General features: G+C 37.3%; 1 long non-coding RNA gene across 1 annotated transcript in view; it reads right to left on the bottom strand.

Annotated features, from left to right (window-relative positions):
- Positions 1-343: 343 nt before the first annotated feature.
- Positions 344-20,549, bottom strand: part of LOC138684464 (uncharacterized) — a 77,721-nt gene continuing 57,515 nt past the window's right edge. Inside the window, exons 2-3 of the long non-coding RNA XR_011323743.1 lie at positions 2,041-2,146; positions 344-1,029 (exon numbers count right to left, since the gene is read on the bottom strand). This is a non-coding gene — a long non-coding RNA (uncharacterized lncRNA). The remainder of the gene's footprint in view (positions 1,030-2,040; positions 2,147-20,549) is intronic.

Raw genomic sequence — 20,549 nt, 5'->3', positions numbered from 1 at the left:
GTATTTGTGAAGTACTATTCTTCTAAAATTTATGATATTTGGGGTCTTTTAAGGCATGTTTCCAAAACAGACCTTAAAAGTAGCCAGATTGCTTCTGCAAGGGAAGATCAGTGGAACATTCCCCTCTTTCCACCCCAGGAAATGTTTCAATCACAGTTTGCACTCTGGAGCTGCCAGGGTTTTCATTTTTTCGGGGGGGGGGGGGTGGTGGTGGGTGTCAAAAATCAATTATTAATGAATACAAAAAGACAAAAAGAAGTTTGTTGCACCTTTTCACAAAATAAAAGAACCCAGAGAAGAATTCTGATTAAAAAACAATTCCAGGTGGAATCATCACTTTTTTATTGACCATTACTATATGGATGTGTACAAAGCAGCTTAACATTAAGTCTCCCAAAACTGTCATAAAAGAGGTAAGTATCAGTGGTAAGTTCCAGTGGTAAGTTCATGTATTGCAGTATTGTGGTCATGAAGGTTATGCCATCAGTTACAGAAATCTTGTCTGCAGAGGGTATTATATCAATTGTCTTATTTTCTTTATTAGCTTCATGCAAATATGAAATCAGAGACTGCTGATCCAGAGCTACAAAGGCCCATCACTTTCCCAAATGTGCAATAAAACCTACTTTAATTAATTTTATTATCTGTCTCCTAGAGACAGGATGAAAGGGTTAGAAAAATGTGGGCACCTCCAGTTAAAGAGGCATTTGCATGTATACAGGGAGCAATACAACCTGATAACTGCTGCCTCAGTGAGCTTGAATCAGCCATAAACTGTGTCGTGCTCGCTCATATTGCTGCAAGCCGCATTAACTAGTGGCAGTGAAGAAGAGTGACAGTCACAGGTAGTGCTGACTGGGAAGGAGCAAAAGTAAACTGTGGATTTGGGATCCACTTACTACATTTTAAAGTAATTACTCTTCAGTGAAGACATCATCTTCAAAATAATCTTCCTTCAGTGGGATTTGCTTTGTATCTCCTCCAGTGAAGACAGTGGTGGGTGGTAACATTTTGGGGAACTGTTTTGGTCTATTAACAAACAGAATGAAAAGGAAATATTACAAATGAGAAAGCCAATTTCCACAGGCTGTGCTGTTGGTCACAAATTCATTGCAAGAGGCACGATGCTATTGATACCTATGCACAAGACATTCAAAGGAGAGACAGTCAATCAGTGTGATTAAAGTGAACGAAGCAGGTAAGTAGCCATTACTTTTATCAGTAATCATTGGTGTAAACAGCAGGAGGAAAGAACAATGCTTAGAACAGGAAAATACATAAAAGAGGACTCATGGAAAGAAATTAAATAATTGACAAGTTTAAAATACTTATTAGTAAGGTTCTTTTGCTGGTCAAAACTCTGTTGCAGGTTCATGTGCGTACTCATTGATATATATATGTACACACAAAGTACCCCTTTCATTAATGTACATGGGTGTTTCCTAAACTCAGTGGTGGAGGTTCCATCATATGCGTCATTTCAAAATGAGAAAAATATTATCAAAAGTATCATTAACTTCATTTTTCAAAGGCGATTACAGTAAGTTTTCTTTTATTGTAGGTGTAATGTTCCAGTCTCCTCTTGCAACTTGCTCTAAGTCTTGATCTCGAAGCAAAAGAGCATGATGTGTAACTATGGTGACAATAGTGGTTTAGATAAAACTGAAGCTAAACTATTATCTGGCCTATCTCTTAGATGAACTCAAATAAAGATGAACTTTATGGATAGAGGAGAAGTAGAGATTGGAAGTAACAGTACTGTTTGGTTTAGTCACACAGTTCGAATGTCGCACTCTTTGCTCACTAATCACAAGTTTAAAAGGAAGTGTAAGCAGATGAAGAAACAAAAAGCAATTGAGCCTATTGATTTTCATACTGAATCACAGCAGAAAAAAAGAGCAGTTAAATTCCCTAACTCAATAAGAATCAACTTTTCTTGTAGGGAGGAGATTTTTTTTTTATTGAAAACATGAAATAAATGGTGAAGAGAAAATAACAGATCCTCAGACAGTGTTAGATGTTGACTTCAAGAGAACTTACAGCTAAGGATCTGGGTGAAAAAGTCCTGTTCTGTCTCCATTTTAATGAATATGATGTCATTCAATATTCCTTTTTGCCTTTGAATGGTCCCTTCCAAAAATATCAACTACCTGTAAATAAAAGTAAGTTATCACAGTGCTGAAACATTAGAGAATACAAAGATTAAAGTAGGACACCCAAACAAGGGTGACAACAAGGTCATTGTGTGCTGTGCCATACAGCAATTTCTGCTGCTATATTGGCCCACCCTTATTCTTGTGATTTGTTCCAGTAATTCCACTGAAAATACATGTGAAGCAAGAAATATGACTATCTGTAAGAATTGCAAAGTATGTCATGTAGTGATTAGAAACAATCTTTTCTATCTCCAATTAGCCAGATACAACATTTTAGCATATTCTGAACAGGACTGTATTTGGCAATGCGCATAGCCTGTTTGAAATGTCTCAACAAGTCTCCAGTACAGAGCCTGAGAGATGATAAAAATCTCCTACAAAATTATTTATCTGTGCTGCACAGATTGAAGAAAGCTTTGTCCTTTTTATTTGGGACAGTTTAATCAGATGTCTTTGAATATGCTGGATGGAATAAAGTAAGCTTAATAAACATGCACTGGCTGAAAACTTCTTTGTAATAGCTCAATATTTGTTTCCCTTTCTTTTCTTAATGCCTTTGAAAGAAACCATTTGAAGCTCTGTGGTGTCTGAACTTCTCCTGCACTGAAGTGCATATAGAGATGAGAAGAAAAGCCAAGCTGACTATTGTGATCATACTTTTCTTTTTGGCTTGAGAGATAAGGCTCCACAGAAATCTGCCATGTGGTACTGAATTTAAGAAGATGAGCAAAGCAATGGCGTGAAGCTTCAGGCTTTCAATAATGCTGCTATATTTATATGAAGATACAATAAAAGTAATGAAAAAGCCTCTGCCCCAGTAAAAAATAGAGGGACTAATCCTGTACCACTGAGTACAATGGGAGTTTTGTTATTTACCTCGGCGGAATCAGAATATAGCACAGAGAGTTCTATACTATACTAAGTTTAGTACACCCAGATACGAAGGTTAAAAAGACATTCAGTGCCAATGCCTCTAATGCTCACATATGGAGATTTGGTAAGTTTTTATATCACTTTTTCCTTTATCTCTACAGTTTAAAAATCTAAACTAAGCAAAAATACTTAGGCATTGGGGTTTTTTATCAAATGAACCAGATTCTGATTTTGCTTCCATTTAGTAAGTCATTCCCAAGAATGACTTCACTAAAGTAAATAGTTCTACCTACCTTTAAAAAAATGCATAACGTTGCATATATTTACATTTACAAAATTACACATATACACACATATAGCTTTATATTTATATATATAGTTCATTACATACACATAAACTACATATTGAAATTGAAATTGTTTTATACATGCTGCCCACCTTTCAAGCCTTTTAACCTGTGATAGACTCATAGGCAGTATTTTATAAATGAGCATGTTCTAGCTGTAGGACGATGTTAGTTTCCAGATCTAAATGAATATTTTAACAATTTAATAATTCATAAAATATGTAAGCAGCCAATGAGTCAGCAGCAATTCCTATTCCACATTGTTTGAATGATTTTGGTCAAATCCAGGGAGGGAAAATGTATTAGAAAGGGCTACAGTACAATACAAAACAATTTGAACTTAAAACACTTTTTAGTCCTGTCTGTATGTCATTTTAAAAATTCAACCTAAGAAATCAACAAATAAAATATTACTAAGCAATGGACAATTTAAAATTCTTCTTTATAAGCATTCTATCAACTTTCAATTGCCACTGTATGACTCATTTTTTGTTTTAATGCAGATTGATACTGCATATCAATTAAAAACACTGGCTTTAACATTTCTTCACAAAATTATGACAGAAGCATGTATGAATAATATGGTAATAGAAAGGGGTAGTGTTATTTTTCCAGTTAGTAAACCAGTCTAGTTTTGTTTAGCTACTCCTTAAGATTTCTACCTCTAGGTGTATTTCCTGAAATATAGGAAATTACATTTAAACACAAGAAAAAACTTTTTTACTGTTAAGAGTAATCGAGTTCTGGAGCTGGATGCTCAGAAAGGTTCTGGAGTCTCCAACCTTAGAGATACTCAAAACCCATCCAGACAAGGTCCTGAGCAATCCACTCTAGTTGACCTTGCCTGGAGCTGGTGCATTGGACTAGACAATCTCCTGAGGTCCCTGCCAACCTCAGCCATTTTGTGATGTTGTGATGTTATTTCAAAATCAGTCTAGTGTGATTCATAGTACTGAATGAAAACAACTACCTTTGTTGGTTTTTTGGATAGAATACATCTACTGTCACTTAAGTGTCAAGTTATGAAAGTCAAAGCTGGTCACCAAGATTCACTTCCTGGAGAGAAACAGGCAATTCATTATAGCCAAAGATGATAGCAAAGACTGGTTAGGTGAAAAAAGGTGTGCTCCAGAGGTACCTATTTCTCTTAATAATCCTAAAATCTGACATGAAATCAAATGAGCTCCAGCCATTTTCAGTGGGTTTTATTTACAAGTCAAAAAGAAACTCCACAGTCAACAACAAGTGAATCAAACCACAGCTTCTAAAAATCTAGGCAAAATAGAGTTTTGAATAACAACCCCCCCACCCCAAAAAACAAAACAAAACAAAAAAACCCAACCAAAACAAATAAAAAGGGTCACAAACACAAAATTTGGTTCTCTGATGTTTGTATATTCTATATTGTTGCTATTACTAGTGTGTTAATGTGTACAGGAGGTGTTTGTGGGATTGGAAGTAGGAAGATGATTGGAATGATTTTATTTCATCATCTCAACATCAGGATGATATTACCAACCAGCGCTATATTGCATTTTCCTGCATACAGTCCGCAACTCATAACCTACCCCTCCTGAAATTAGTAGTCAAATTACACAGCTTTCTGAGGATGTGAATTTTATGCAGGAAGACAGCTGGTGGACTTAGAAGAAATATGTGTATGGAGTTTCAGAAAATGAGGGAGGGATGCTTTGTTGAGAAAGACGTGCAAAATTGGTTTGCGGAAGCAGGCTCTCCTCCATTTCAGCAGTCAGGTATGCAGGAAGTGGGAAGTATCCAGGGAATATAAGGCTAAGCTTACTTCAGAGCCCCTCTCCCAAAGTCATGGTGGCTGAATATGCAGAAAAATGTGTTCTAAAATATCACCTGCAGGGGTGTATAAGCTTTAGTTTAGGAGACATTAGAAGGTTTTTGGGGTGATTATGCATAAACCACATGTAGTGTATATGAAACTAATGCAAATAAGAACTGAATGTATGATTTTAAAATGTGAACAAAATCAGACTGAATCACTACTTCCTGCTGATAGGTTTCTTGTCTGATTGGTTTTCCATAACCTATGCAAGAAGTTTTGCGTTTTTCATGAACCATGCAAATATAGTTTGATTTCTATGTGCTGATTCCAATATCCATAAACCAAATAACACCTTACCCTATAAATGGTCTCACTACAATGGATTATTAGCAGAGCACAATGTTATAAGAATATCTATGTTACAATCTGAACATTTGATATACAGTCAATGATCTTTAATCCCAGGGTTGTCTGATGCAGAATTACATACGGGTCCAGATTTTATCTCAGTCAAGAGTGGGCAGAAGACTGTTTCTGTTTCTGAGCCAGAGTTTATGCTCATTTTATGTTCATTGTGGAACAACAAATAGTTCCTTATTTGCCACAAAATTATAATAGTGTGGACAGACTACTACTTAATCTCACCCACGTTCTTCTGATAAAAAGTGAACACTTTCTTATTAACACCTCTGAATAAACTGAACTCTTACCACGTGAATACTCATGCAGTTACATGTGTTAATCTCGGACCCTAAAATTATATTTATTTTACTACTGAGCACCGGCCTGTTTGCAGGCTGCCAACACAACTCAGCCAGAGTGGACACTGTTGCCCAAGGAGAAGAGGATGACGGTTGGAGATGAGAGAAGGTCTGAGCTGTCCCCTCAGCAACCATCTCAAACACACTACCTGAAGCTACTATCCTATTTTGGCTTAGCCCTTTCTGTATCAGACTCTATGAATTTATCTGCTGTTGATTGTCAGGGCTGAGGGCACCCATGGGCCTCCCTGTCCCTGCCCAACCCCCTGAGGCCTCCCCCACCCTGCCTATTGCCTGGACCCATTTCAGCCCCCCAGGGCTCTCTCCAGCTCCCCACAGCCCTGCCCTGCCTGGCCACGGGCCCTGCCGAGCTGAGCCCGCCTGGGGGACAACGGCCCGGCCCGGGCTGGCCTGGCCCCGTCCCCGAGGAGATGCCCCAGGCTCAGGGCCGGGGCTGCCCCCGCTGCCCCCCCAGCTGCCCTGCTCCTGGCTGGGAGTGGGACAGGCCCTGCCTGCCAGGCCCTGTGAACACACTTCTCCCCACGCATTGCTGAAGAAGCGCTCGCTTCTTGTTACTTCTTATTTGTGGCCATCAAAGGTGCACGGCATCACTACACCTTCGTGCCCGGATGACAAACCGTAAAGAGAACAAAGTTTGTCATTAAAACAGAGAGAAAACAGATATTAAATATGTCCTTCTTGCACGCGAATAATGCCTTTGGTGTACAGATGGCCACTCTCCACACAGAGAATCACCTGGCCTGAAGTAGTCACATGAATAAAAAGCCGTTGTGAAAATAAGTACAAAGAAAAGCAACCCAGGTGTTTGAACCGAACAGCTCTTTGAAGTGTACCAGAGCACCCGCTCCATGGAGGAGCGCGGCGCCGGCGCCGGAGCAGCACCCACGGGCCAGCAGCTCACGTACCGAAGAGCATCTGTACCAAGGGCAGCCGGTCGCTGGCAGGTGACTGCTGCTTTTGTATAAAAAAAACATGTTTGTACAAGATATATTGAGTATACCACTTCAGGTTCTCAAGCTCTGTCTCTGCTGACAGAATTGCTTTCTGTATCTACAGAGAAAGAAAGTATATTTTAACTGCCAAGATGTGTAAGATGTTCGGTACATAAGGAGCATTTTTTACCTCCATCCACGTTGGCATTTTACACACAGAGGTTTTGGAACAAGACTCCTTTTAAAAGGGAATATCCAGTGAATATTTACAAGGAAGAGAGAATGTTTGCTAAACGTGTTTTCAAATGTTTTTAATGAGGCTACATAAACCACTCAGGTTTTCAGCAAGGCAAATATATCTGATGGTACACAGAATTTATAAACACCAAAAATGATCAGGAATTTCCAAACTGAAATAAATCCATTTCTTTGCAGGTGAAGCCAAAGAAGTAAGTTTTAGGCATGTTTATAGTACCCTCTGATGGAAATAGGAAGCATTACAACTCCTCCAAACATTTATTTCCTTAACTGTAAAGATAGCCAAGATACATTTTGGTACCTTTTGTAACTTCATACACAGCTGAAATAAAAATTGTTTTAAAGAAGCTTAGAAGCTTTGTACACACACACAACCACCCCCTACCCCCCCTTAACCAATAGAATAGCCTCTTATTTAGGTCTGGCTTCCTCAAGAAAATAATATGAGTTCTTTCCAGCTAATCAGGGAGAAACCTTCCCAAAGATACAGTTTTGTTCTTTTCGTTATATACTATACCTATCTTTATTTCTGTTTCATAAGAATTAGAAAAAAAAAGGTATTTTTAACATTCTGTTTATTAGCTTACTTATCAGTATTCATCCCACTTGTTTGTTCAGATGAATCATTAATATCCTTCAGAAACACAGGTCAAAATTGCAGAATGTCAAGGGATTTTTGTAAATGAAAATTACCGGAGAATTAGCTTTAACAATCAGAACCACTTTTAAGGTTTAAAATATCAGAGCAAACTTGCCATCATTTCTTTTTTCCTTCTCACTGACTCACAAAACACTTCAAAATTAACTTTCATCACTAATTGGCAGGTCGTTGAGAAAGTATTTTACATACCGACATTAGAAAGGTGAATAGTTTTGAGCTCTGACTAAAATTCCAGTTCAGTGTTTAGCAAAGCTTTCTTTAAGAGAAACAGTCAGTGCATTACTTTTACTTGATTGTGGTGGATAGGCCTTATTCTACAAAGCATTCAAGCTGTTGCCTAATTCTTTTTTCTCTAGGAAAATATCATAAACAGATGACTAAATATCCCTAAACCACTGACAGTTATGAGCAACAGAAACTTTAAACATATTGCTAATTGTTGTTGAATTAGGAACTTGTTATATTTATGACTAACAATAAATATCTGAAATTTTTTTAATCCAGCTGAAGACTAGTTAGAATGAAGGAAATAATTTACTTTTGATTTGAGCTCATACCTCTTCCAACAAGCACTGTTATAGTTATTACATTGGCAAATGTACCTCTATTTACCCACAAGACACTGAGAGAAAGCCAAAAAAAAAAAAGTATTTTATTCACATTTACATATTCCAGCTTCATGGTGGGCAATCATTTAAATTGAAAGAATGACTTTTACACCATCAGTTTTCAGCCTTTAGAGTGAGACTTCAAATAAACTGAAGATAACAGTTTTAGTGTTGTGGCCACAACTACATACTGTTGGCCAGGATGTCCCTCCTACTCTTGCCTAAAAAATAATGAGGAAAATCTACGTCACAATTTTCTGAAGGTATTCATTGCATTACTGAGATGATCTAATAGCTTACCACTGTTTAGTACAATAATTTGGCTGATCTTTTAGTAAGCAGGTACACCAAAATGACTACTTAAGCAATTTAAGCCACATGTTGGTTTTCTGCTGGCTTAGTGAGCAGACTCAGCTCCTCCAGGAACCTGACAAGCACCAGGAATGGTGCAAGGGAAGAAGTGGAAGTCTGTGCCTAAGAGTAGGGGAGAGGGCAGTAGCGAGGCACTAGCACAGGAGCAAGCTGTTAGATCAGCCAAAACACATTGTTAAATTCACTCTAACAAGAGAATTGCCCGTCAGCATACATTCACCTCCATGTTTATATCACAAAGATTACCCTGCAAGATCTATGAGAGGAAAGATCAATCAAAATATACATCCTACATGCTCACCTAATCCATTTGTAGGTCAGCAGAAAAAGGGAAAGGCACTGAAGATTTACTTTATGTTATTAAGCACAGTTCCATGAAAAATACCGTGACAGAAAATAAAGAAGTAGGTGAGTGATCAAGTTCTTTAGGAAGCGGTCAGCAAAACTGCATTAACAGGAACAGCTATATTAGAATTAATGAAAACTGAGTATGCAGAAATCCTGGGAGCTCTGGAGTTCCAAAAGGTAGAACTGTGACTTTATTCAGTCAAGCTCAAGTCATTTAATCTTGGTTATGAGTTCATCACCATAGAATGTACATGTCTGGAAAATTAAATGAAGGAGATACATCGTCTGTGGAAGGGCTTGTGAAGATCTTAGCAGAGCTAACCCACTGAAATCTGTGAGTATAAATATTTGGAAAGGCTCATCATTTTCAGTTATATGATAGGCATGTAAGAAAAGGGGTTACTATATTGAAATGCCATCTAGGCTAGAGAATAGACCTGTTGTTTCTCTTATATATTTCAGTTATGAATGTGTGTGGAAGCCACAATTATCAGTGAAACTCCATTACTCTAGGTCCTGTACAAACACACCATGGACTTGAAGAATATGAAGAATTAATAAACAAGATGTTATAAACTTGGGACAATGGAAGCTTTTCCCCCATTTTACAGATAGGGGAATAAAATAGGCGGTTTGAATGATTTATTCAATATTGCAAAAGATATCTGTGGCAAAGTTACAAATTTTATCATAAATTTATAAGAATCATTAAAATGAATCTTTTGTTACAGTTTATTACAAAAGTGTTATACAGGTAATTCATTTTATAATAGTAAATACCTTCCACATTGCAGTTCTGCCCTGAGTGAGAATAAAGGAAGTATTCCTCCTGAGCTCGATAGGATTTAGATCAGTCTGCTGAAAAGTCCACCATTAAAAACATACTCTCTTAATTTCACACATTGCTAGAGAACAGTTTCATTGCCATGTATTGAAATTGCAATCTAAATAATGGATAAGGGCACAAGTAGTTCTAAGACTGCTTGTTAAAAGAAAACTGTTCATAGGCGTTCACAGTGGAGAACTGAGTTTTATGAAATTGATAACAGGTGTGCTACTTCTAAAATAAGTGCCACAGTTTATAATATATCCCTTAAAATTTTCATGTAATGTACAGTGCATAAAATCAAAATGAATATATATACAATTATGGTGTGTTCCCCTGGCTCTTGGTGTTAGTATGCTGCTATAACTGACATCCTCCAATTCCTAGCATAAATGCCTGTTAAAATTATTTTAGAGAAATAGTCATGTAACACTTCAACTTTTACAACTCAGAAGTCAAAAGACGATTACTTTTTTATCTGAAGAAAAAGATCAGTTTTAGCTATCCAACTAACAAGTGACATTTTTTATCTCCTAAAATCTGAGAAAATTCTAGGTCAAGGCTTTTAGACTGAATGCTCACAAGTCACCTACGTCACATAATGAAACACAGAGACAGCCATTTGTTACAGCAAGGACATGCAAGGGAAAATTCTTTAAAAGGACCTATTTTCAAAACAGAGTTGTCTAGAATTTGGAAGTGATGTTAACCTCCAGTACAGGTGCCTTCTTTTTGTTATTCACATTTGAAAATTTAGGCTAAACTGCAACATACAGTTACAGGTGTGTTACCAAAAACATATGTGCAAACCAAAAGTAGTTCTGGAAAATAAAATAAGGCTCTGCCACAGCCAGCAAAAGTGGAAGAGGGAGGAAATTATTAGTTATGGCTAATAGAAGAAAAACTCATTGAATGAGTTATGAGCTATGTTTGGATTTTTAAGAAATCCAATAAGTGTTTGAGAAGAAGATGGCAGAAGTCAGGTCCCCAAATCACAGAAGAATATTAATGAAATCAGCTCTGCAGCAACATTCACCCTTTTAGACATCTAAATGCTATTAGTATCATATTTGGATTGCAAAGTTCTGGAGGTACCTGGAGACAGGATTCCATGGATGCTGACACCACCCATGATTAAATCCAGCTGCTGGAGGTAATCATATACACACTTTTATGGATAAGATTTATGAAATATTTCTTCACGGTCTGTGAAAAACTAACAGAAGTAAACCTATTGTTGGTAGACTTCAATTTTTTATACAGGTTCAAGATCTTAACTAGAAAGTAGTCAGCAGGTTAAATTTTCTGAAGGCAACTTTAAAGGTGGTATAGCAAAAGGTATAATTTTACATCTGGTTTTACTGACTATGTGCAGAACAGAACTATTTCCAGTACATTCCTGGCCTTTGGTCTAAAGGATATATTCCTTTCTCTCCCTGCTCTATAAAAGTCCCTGAGTGCCAAGTCTGAACTGCATCTCTCCTTTAGGAAGAAATCAGCATAAGGCAATGAAAGAAAAATTTGTAGGCTCCATCTATACCAGTAAACTGGACAAGACCAGAACATTAATGCATGGACAGGTTATCATCAGTAGTTTTAAACTGCTAGTATGCTTCCTGGCTTGGTTTTGGCCTGCACTAACTGGTGCTCTGCAAGGCAATGCATGCACACAAGTCAGGAGAGAGAGATCACAGACAGATAACTCTGTAGCATGGAGATTCATCAATAGACATTATTGTGACTCATAAATTATTTTTAGCCACAGTTTTTAGGTTGGCTTTTATTTTTGTTTTTGCTTTTAATCTGATATAATATGTATAAATAGTGATATTAACAGTAATCAGCAACTTATGCTGCTGGTGGACAAAACTAAATTGGGTATATTCCTGAGCTTGTTTCTAGAGTGCAAATTTAAATGGGCCTCAGCATTTTAAGAAAACAGATAAACACCAAAAGTGCACGGTTCCATGTAGCCACTTGCATTATTTGTGTTCAAGATTTTGCTTTCCATTTACAGCAAAATCTTCTGACATAGGGTGCCAGTCAGATCTTAGAATTTCTTCTTCCTTTCCAACACTTGAAATGGGATCCAGCATCTTACTGACCTCCTGAAATGTATCTCCAACAAACTCTTTACATCACATACAATAAGATACTCAATTTGGAGCTAGGCTGCTAGACGGGAAACTGAATGAAGTTTCCTATACCGCAGCAAATGAACAGCAAAGAAAGGGAGCTCAGAAAGTGGAGTAACATGTATTCCAGTACGAATCAGCTAAGAATACTTCTCTGTTTCACATACTTAACACCTTTGATGTTCTTTAAAATGTTGGAGAGCACATTAGATTAGCCTGCTGGGTACGTTTGTCTTGTGTGACCGCACATAGGAAGCAACTAATCCAAGTCATATTGTTTTTCCTCCGTAAGAGTGCTGATAAACCCTCCATTAGGATTGCATGCCCCTCTAGGCTCTGTCAGTCTCATTGTTATTTAATCCTAAATGAAGTATGTCTTATCAATTCATTCCATGCCATGACCCTGGTCAAGGTTAGATGAGGGTCTAGCTAGAAAAGACCAGGAGGCAGCAAAAAGCTTTATTTTTCCTTGACAGACTAAGAAAGCAGTGATGTGCATGGAGGTAAAAATTCTTCACTGCAAATACATTTTCCCAAATATGTTCCATTTACTCACTAAAGAGAATATTCTCATTCTTCAATAACATTTTAAAATGCTGGAACATCATAGTAGACTTTTTCTTTCCTGTACTTTTTAAAGATGAGATTAAAGCAAGGATTTTATTTTTTTTAGTAAATCCTGTTTATGGGAAATCTATTTAAATTAATGCCACTCTTTTTTCAAATGTCTTTTAGAGTCAAAGAAGAAAGTGAGTCACATGGCAAAATTATCCTGCATGCTATTATCAGCGGAGATGAGCCAGCCCTCCTACTGTTTGTTGATGCATTTGTCTAGTGAAGATGGAAAAAAAAGAGAAGAAAAAATCCCTACTCTGGGGAACTGATCAGATCACAATAGTTTGTAAAAACCAAGAACTAGATAAAAATTACTTCTTAGGAAGTGTGTAACAGTGCTGTAGCCCCACTATATGCTTTCCCCTATGGCAATGAAAGTCTAAGCAAATCTCTATTTCTGTGTTGTGCTTCCTGATTAATCAGCTATTGGGTGCAAAAAAACACCCACTATACTTCAGGAAAGCTGGTACACCACCCATGAAGTATAGTAAGGCCAGTAAACTGCTAAACTGTTACAACTTTTAAGAATACTGTCACCTTCTGCTACAGGGGAAAGCTAAAACACATTTTATTTCATAGTCTTCTGGGCTAAATTGCTGCTTGAAAGCTGTGGGGTTATGATCAAAGATGTCAGCAGGATTTCACCAGTGGTACCAACTTTGTGTTAAACTACCTTGTGCAACTTTGCTGACTTGTGCAACCAAACAGAAAACACAATAAAAGTTGTTTCATTCAAGTGATGTCCATCATTACTAGAATCAAGGTTGCTAGTTTCAAAGTCTCTTCTTCGTTCAGGATTAGGTTACGCTGTCCTTGTTAACAATCAGGTAGGCTTGATAGGTGGACTTCAGTAGTCTTCAGACCTAGTATAAGCTTCAATTTATTGGTTGGATGTTGGCCAACAATTTAATTTATTCCATGTTCCTAAATGATAAAGCTCTGTCAACAAGAAAAATTAAGAGAACTAAAAGAGAGAGGTCATGCTAGGAAAAATATTAAAAATGAATATTTTGCCGAAGTACTTATTCAGTTTGAACAACTACATAGTTTAGAACGTTTATCTTAGTTGTTCTAGCAATGTCCTACTATCAGGAACAAGTGGAAGTTGATATCAGAATCAGAGCCCTGTGAATCAACCAGTCTTGCAAGTAAAGCAAAGCTTTCCACAATCTGATATTTGAATACTAATGAACCAATATTTGAATAAAATGAACTGCTCTGAAAAAAATTAAAATCTTTCAAAGGAAAAAAAACATCTAAAAGCACCAGGGGTCATGGTAACTGATTCATTAGATCTTTGCACTTCCAAAAATCAACTGTCAGGGTGAAAAACCCTCTACTTGTATTGGACCTGTGACTGACAGAGGACCATGACATTCCTTTTAGGGAGACTGGATCAAATTGTAACTCCTTGCCCTCTGTTGCCCTTCCTTCTTCAATCCTTATTTATCAAGCCAACTAGATTTTGCCTCCAGACTCACTCTTTGATCGCCTACTTTACAAAGAGGGCATGGAAGATCTATTTAATCATATCTCTATCTGTGCATTCCGAATACTAGGTGTTTTGTGAATCAGTATTATGAAAGCCCAGTTGTCCAATGGAGTTTTGGACACCTGAATGATATTTACCAAGGAAATATCTATGTCATAGAATGAAGCAGTGGAGAGATGTGGACTGTTATGAACACACGGCACAACATAGCATTGGGTAGGCTCAACCAGTCTAAGTCAGGAAATCCCACAAGCAGCATTCACACAATGGTCTGTTAGTATAGGTTTTACTTGCTCAGGTGCAACAACTAAACTAGTTCATGAGAAGAGAATGTCAAGGAGGACACACTGGAGAAGGAGGTTCCCCTCTGACACTCTGTTGTGAAGAAATTTTCATGTACCATCTAGCTGCTTCCTGGGAAAGCTTATTTAGGGAAAATAACTATCTATAACAACACACCACTGTGCAGGGCAGGCTTAGACTTCAGAAATCCTATAAACCCTGTATTTGTTGACACATCATAACATAGCATAAAAACTGAAAGAAGAATTGGCACTATAGCAGTTAAATGCATATCAATACATTCTCTGTATATTGATTTTTTGCAGGCGATTCCATCATGGATGAATCAGAAATGGTCAGTTTAAGGGAGCCCCAGGACCTAGAGAGCCAGAGGGCTTGCAGGGTGGAAAGGAAGTAGAACAGCGCTGTCAAGACCCAGTAAGGTGTCTTGCCTTCCTTCTGCTTATCTGTTAGCAGCTTTGTCAGCCCATCATTTACTCAAACACTTAAAAAAAATTAAAACATTCAAATAAAATATAAAATGAAGGAAAAAAATTAAATGACTCATTAATGAAAAGCCAGTGTTCAATAAAAAAGTGGCTTTGGTGTTGTGCAGTATCGTATCACGATGAAACTATCAAAGCTGTTCTTTTTTAAAAAAAAGTAAAATGTAAATTGTTTTATCTTAGCTCTAAGAACAGACAAAAGCAGTGAGAAAGCAGTACAGTAATGTATGTGCTATGTAGAAGGCAGCAGTAATAGCAAATCTGCTATCAATCTTTTGTTTTAATTATTTGGTACAATTCTTATTAAACTAGAAAAAGAAGAAAATCTCTTTCCCCTCTTTTTTGTTTATGAAACATTTAGTACTTTTTCACATCATTTAACTCATAATATTCCATTTCAAAATTATCCAGTATGGATAGTAACACGAAAATATTTTACAAACATAATCAAATTAACTCAGTTGTTCTGAAAAGAATCGTTTTGATGAAAAAATAAAAAAGCTAAAAGCATCAGAGGGTCATAGTAATATTCTGTCTTGCTGCTACTTCTATCATCAAAATTCAGATTTTTTTTCCTTGAAAGCTTCTGTGCCCACGGTAGGCACACACAGAGTAATAAGTATTGTTATAAACAATACTTGCTTATCCATAGGTGGAAATATTTTCTGAGCTAGCTGCCTGATTGATTCACAAAAGTTTTGTATATGCATATATAATTGGTATGACATCAAAATCTAAATTCTTTCATGCAAATGGATATCTATCTGAGTGAAATAAAAAAGAGTGACTATAAAGAATGTTTGATGCTATTATAATACACAAAATAGCTGTCTCTAAGGTCAAAGATGTTGATTTACTGAAACTGAAAACCAATGCCGCTGCTTTGTCTTTTAAACATACAGCATTACACAAGGGATGAATTAACTCTGTGTGCATATCTCTGTGTGTATAAGTATATAATTAATATTTAATAATGTGGAAAATGAACTCTAGTGACTCTTGTTGCAACAGTTTAAGAAATTACCACCCATGTCTGTTCCAAAGCTATCCTGGAGGACACTATCCTAATTGCAGAGTTGTCAGAAGAAAGTATGTGTCTGAGCTGCAGGAGCTCTAGCACAAAGTCAGATGCCTTTGTTCAATCCCACCTTTATCAAGGGTCTATGCTACGATGCCAGAGTGGAAAGGCCCTGAGGCACACATACTGACTCCTTCCTGCCAGCTCTCTTAGGGAGACAACCTGTGGCAGATGTGTGAGTATAAGCTGACTTGAAAGACAGAAACAAAATTTTTTAAAGGCCTTTTACCATAGCCCTTAGAGGAAGTTTCAAAATATCTCTCTCTCCCTTAAAGGTTAAACCTAGATATATACATAAGAAGGCATATAATAGTATTTTGAGAGAAAATACTATTTATTTATTTTTAAGGAAAAAATCCCTCTCATTCCTTTCACAGATTGGATCCAGAGAACGTGTCTACACTGTACTCTGTGCTTTCTGCATAGTTGATTACTTATTTATGCACAGCTCATATTGGCAGTTTTGTGTACATATGGCAGAAATAGTTGAAATTGACATTGGTTAAACACACACAATTACATCTAAATATAAGCCTATAAAGTTAGCAGCTGAATATTGACATCAAATCGGCATTGATCTGGATTTAGTTTCAAAATTTGGTCAAGTAAAGGGTATGATCCAATTTAAGACCAACATTAGAAATCCATGAAATTAAATATAAAGGCTGTAACATGGCCAAATTTGAAGTGTAGGAAAAGCAAATTAAATATAGATCAGTAAAGAAGAATAAGAAAAGTAGGAAAGTGAGAGCAATGCACAACCAATGTTTGAGATTTTGGGTTGTTCATTAGCAAAAATATTTGGATCTTGTTTGTTTGCTTGGGTTTTCTAACATCCAGCCATCTGTAGAACATCCAGTTTGCAACTCCAGCAAGCAGATTGTTACATGCTGTTTTCAAATGCTCATATAGTGTATTTCAGTGTCCAGATAGCCTGACAAAGTGTAAAAAACAGACAGATAGATTCATGATGTGGTACCCACAAACCAAAGTGAACCTTCCTTTCCAAACACCTCCCTTCATCTTTCATTCACTCATTACACCCAGGTATACCACTAGCACAAGGGAAATTTATCACCTACTTTGTTTTAGAGAAGATGTATGGGTAGCATCTAATGTTAACTCTTTGATAAAACAAAGCTAATATTCTCTCTCTCTTCATTTCACGTTATTAAAACCTTAATAAGCTGGTAGAACAATTTCTCTCATCTCAGCCGGAGGCAAACGTAAAAAAATATTCTTTTCCTATACAAGTTCAGTTTTTTGTCTTTCTTGAGGTGTTTTTTTTACAAAGAGCATCAACATATTCTTAAGAAACAAAACCTGCTATTTTCTGTTTTCTGAATTTCAGTTAATTTCTGGAAGGAATAGACTAATTTGGGAGGAATATTTTAACATTGACAAAAAGAAAATCTGAAAATCTAAATATTCCAACCTTATGATGCAGAATGCAGAAATTTCACATGAATCTCAGCCCTTTTATAGGGATTGCTGCATCTCAGCTGGGTGCAGCTGTTAGGAAATGCATTTCTATGAAGCTGTTTTATACTAACAAGGCTCTGCCATGAATTTGCAACATTACTAAAGTTGCCTCAAGCAAGCACTAATTAGAATTTCCTTCATTTGTTTTTCATTCATTTTCCTTAATTTCTTTCATTTTTCCTTCTTCTGTTTTTTCCTTTGTGCTTTACTTGCTGTCATATTGTAGTACTTTCTTCAGCTCTGTTTCCATTAAAAATTATCTTACGTGCAATCAATAGCAAACAGTGTGTTTTAAAAGTTTATAGTGAAGAGAATCAGCAAAACTGTTAATGACAAGCATATTTTGATGAATCAGCATCTTCTGACCAAGATTAATCTAATTAAATACCTGCAACTGCTATTTTGCCCACTTCTAAAGCAGAACAAAAAAGGGAATTGCAAGCTACAGCTGCTACATGGTATTTCTTCTGTGCCATTGTGGTAAGTTTTGGTGTTTGCTAAGGTGGAAAGGCCTACCAGCAACAAGGGACAAACCAGGAACGAGACACTGCAGCTAGTGAGAGCACAAGGAATTTGCAAACCACTGATATGATGTTCATTATTTATGTATTTAAAAATGTCCACCTAAACCTCCAAGTCATTTAAATGAGTGAAGGCAAAACAAGGAAGAGCTCTGTACAGAAGAGAGTAAAACATCTAAATAATCTAAAATTATAAAATATACATCAGAGAATTAACAGTTAGGAGGGGCTAATTTGGGTTCATTGAAATACATTTTATTAATCTTATATTGTCACTTAGCAGCAAGTGTGGGCTGCTCCAAAGGGAAGGTGAGCTAGAAGCCAAAGGTGACGGCGAACCAGGCAGGAGTAGTGTCCTACAAGACCCAAACAAGAAGAGCAGCAGGTCTGATGATAATCAGCATCATCAACCAGTCAGTGATCTCCAGACAAGTCCTTAGGGATGAGGCAGGCCTGCAGTCAAGACAAGGCAAGTCGGCAAGGCAAGGTTAGGATCAGCAAGGTCCTAGGCCAGGCGCAGCCATACCTCTGGCATAGCCCAGGCAAGCACCAAGCCTGAGCTTAAATGCAGCTCCTGAGCCAAGGGCAGGCGTTGCTTGGGTGAAGATCCCAGAAGAGACTTCTTACAGATCTTTCTCACACAGCTCATTTCACAAAAGTCTGATCCAAGTTTACACAGTGGCACCATACCTGAGAAGGCCTTGAAGACTGTCAGCTAAACTGCTAGGAGTGGGGAATGTTAGTGCACTCAGAGCCATGGCACAAATCCTGAAACTCCTGCTGCTGGGTATCATACTCCAAGTTCAACAAGTGTCACTATCTAAGACCCACTTTGTTCCTAAGGTGCTATTTGGAGGCAACTGCGAGTGATGCCCCAGGGCCTCCCACACCACCAGCTGATACTCTTTGAAGTGGTCTACTGACTTCAGCAGCATTTCACCTGCTAGGGTTAGAGGCAAAGGTTGGTGAAAGCATCCTATTGAGTTATGCCAAAACTCTGAAGACATTACTCTGCTACACAGACCCTTACTGAATTACAGCATTTCTAAATTTAAATTTAAATTTCTAAATGTATATCTCTAAATTCTTCCTGAAGGAATGTTAAGAAAAGTTTATTTATTGGTAATGCTATGTATGTAGAGATAGACCCTTGCAAAGTGATGGTGCAACACTGAATCAACAACAATCCTCAAGAGAGAAGAAAAGGCAAATCACAGGCGGATAGAGATGGGAAAATAATAATTAATGTTATATGTTCACATCTGAAAAAATATTCTCTAATCTCAATTTCCACCTGTAGATTTGTTTTGATTAAGAAATAAATTACAGGTGCATAAAGACTCTAGTTAGCGATAGGTGTAATTGGATATGCCTATCGCTTGGTGAGTAGAAGAGCAAAATCAACATCTGCAGTCCTAGCTGGAAACAACCTGAGCATAGCCAGAGTTCCAGTGTTCAATCAGGAGCAACAAAGGAGGGTTGGCACATGGCCCTCAGAACTGTTACCGTCGACATATGTTTCTATTATAATGAATGTCAAGCTCATTTAGAAAAAAAATTACATCTATCAAAATCGAATGGCCAGCTGAACGCTTTCTTGTAAATGGCCTTTGGGATAGATTTTGGCCATTTAAATGTTACCAGTGAAATATCTACATACGTTAAATAGATTGAGTGGTCCCTCCTAAGTCTGTCTATGTCAGCAGTTACCCTATTTCTCCCTTACTGAAGACCAGAATTGGAAAAGGAAATATATAAGCCTGGGAACAGCATTGAGCTTGTGAAGCTATGCTACTTTCAGCTCACAACAGGAGACATAATACAGATTTTTTATGTGACATTGCACAGCATTTAGGAAGCCAAACCAGAGATTCTGCAGCAGGTAAATGCTGAGGGTTTTTTGAGGATCACTCTCTAGCTATTAGTGAAGCTCTCCAAAATTACTCCTTTTATCTTTCTGCTCATCTTCTCTGTGCTTCTTATCCAAATAAATAAAACACTTAAGTGCTTGTTACCAGATTAGTTTCATAGACTTCAATAGTTGTAACTAATGCTTAAGTTGAGCATGTGCTTAAGTATTTTTCTGAATTGGATCTTAAGACTCTCTCCAGGGCAGATGAGCTGATTTTCTGTAGGCTCAACCCCCCATGTCATTAGGGGTCAAAATCCAGGCAACACCAAGTCTATGGTGTGTGTTAAGTACAAAATGTTACAAAATATATAGCTTCTGAATACATCTCATTTTTGTTTCAAGAAGGCAAGGAGAGAAAATATTTTGATCAGACTTACTTGTACGATATAAGTACTGATTTTTTTATTATTATTTTCTCTCCTTTTTTTGAACCTTATATTTCTTATGCTATCATGGTTTAACCCCAGCCAGCAACTAAGCACCACCCAGCTGCTCACTCATTCCCCCTCAGTGGGATGGGGGAGAAAATTGAAAGAGTAAAAGTGAGAAAACTCATGGGTCGGGGTGA

The sequence above is a fragment of the Haliaeetus albicilla genome, chromosome 2, assembly GCF_947461875.1.
Source record: "Haliaeetus albicilla chromosome 2, bHalAlb1.1, whole genome shotgun sequence".
Taxonomy (NCBI): domain Eukaryota; kingdom Metazoa; phylum Chordata; class Aves; order Accipitriformes; family Accipitridae; genus Haliaeetus; species Haliaeetus albicilla.
Note: the sequence above shows the minus strand (reverse complement) of the source record. Positions and strands in the feature narration are given on the sequence as shown.